Source organism: Cyprinodon variegatus, unplaced genomic scaffold, assembly GCF_000732505.1.
Source record: "Cyprinodon variegatus isolate N-32 unplaced genomic scaffold, C_variegatus-1.0 Scaffold120, whole genome shotgun sequence".
Lineage (NCBI taxonomy): Eukaryota > Metazoa > Chordata > Actinopteri > Cyprinodontiformes > Cyprinodontidae > Cyprinodon > Cyprinodon variegatus.
In genome coordinates, this window is record NW_015150573.1 from 905570 (window position 1) to 907290 (window position 1721).

Genomic DNA, 1721 nt, shown 5'->3' on the forward strand with positions numbered 1-1721 from the left:
GCTACATAAGTTTTAAAAAATCGGCATATCAGATATCGGCCAAAATCCCAATATCGTGCATCCCTAGTTGAATTGTAAAGTGCCTTTAGATGACATGTGTTGTGAATAGGCGCTATAGAAATAAACTGAATTTATAAAGTTGAGTTGTTAGTGTGAACCATGCTTGCACAATGCCCCTGGTGCATACTGTACTTTAGTTTAGTTTCCACTTTGTAACACAGAATTAGAAGAAAATGACTGCACACTGTAAGAAAGGGGTGTATATGATTTATCTAAGCGTTTTAAAACATTCATGGGTATTTAGTTCACCCAATCTTGTCAACAAAGAGAAAATAAATGGTCAGCTCAGATAACCTGGATTATTCAGGAAGTAATGAGCTTAGTTTGGCTAAGCAGTATTCCTCCCAGCTGAAACAATACTCTCCTGCCCCTAATGTATCCTGACACAACCTTTTTTCATCTCAAGTGTTGTTTTTGCTTCGCTAAGATGGCTTTAAAGCATCCATCCACCCCAATAAGGCCTCTCGGATCTGGAGTGGACAGGAAAGGTGGTGAGGAGAGAGTGGCCACTAGGGAGAATATAGGGGGTTAGGTTTAGGGTGGAGCAATTTGACAGAGTGGAAGGCAGGTCAGGGGTGAAGAGATGGCGCTGCTTCAGGCGCCCCCCCCCCTGAGATAAACTCCTAATGAATGAAGTGAGACCACATGTTGGCTGTGAATTTGCACGACTCAAGCCAAAAGTGCATATTAGTGGTTTAGGTAAGTAAAAAAACAACAAAAAAAGAAAATTGTTTCAGAGAACGTTCTTGAAAATAGGCTGTTTGTTCCAAAAAAACAACAATACTCTGTAGACAGGTGTAGGTTTCTGTTTTACAGCTTAAATGTTTAGATGCAAGGCAGGTGTTAAAGTCCAGGCCACAGAAATGCATTTTGATTTAAAGACCGTTCCAGCTGCAATGCAACTTCTCTGAAACGATCATGCAGGACACTTGGGACTGATCAGATGGAGAGAGCTGATCTGCATTGAGCTGCATTGGTAGTTTTACAAAAATATCTTTTCTTTTCTTTAACTTTCCTGTTTTACAACCTTGAATATCTACAGTATTTATTTGATATAAACTATTACAAATAAATATATTATCGTAAGGCTGCTCAGTGGTGCAGAGGGTAGCACTGCTGCCTTGCAGCAAGAAAGTACCCTGGTCTTTCTGCATGGAGTTTGCATTTTCTCCCTGACCATGCATGGCTTCTCTCTGGGTACTCCGGCTTCCTCCCACAGTCCAAAAACATGACTGTTGGGTTAATTGGCTTCTCTAAAGAAGCCTGTTCAGACAGCTGGAGATGGGTACCAGCACCCTTCACGACCCCAGCGGGGATAAGCGTGACGGAAAGTGAATGGATGGATGTATTATCCTGAAGTAGAAGGAAATGAGTTTGGAAAAACACTAAAATGCAATGTTCACCCCAGCAAACCATCACAGTGCTAATACATGGTGGTGGCAGCATCAGGTAGCTGAGAATTAATCAACATTTTAAATAATATAATTTCCAAATTGCAGAGCACTTTTTTTGGTCTTTTGACATTCACACCCCTAATTACCACTGGAAGTGCAGCTCCTGAGGGTAGTTGTGACTGATCAGTGCTACTCTTGTCAATGGAAGCGATTCCACTGAAAGTGAGGCGCTATCCACTTAAAGGAGAAGTTCGGTTTTTTACACTT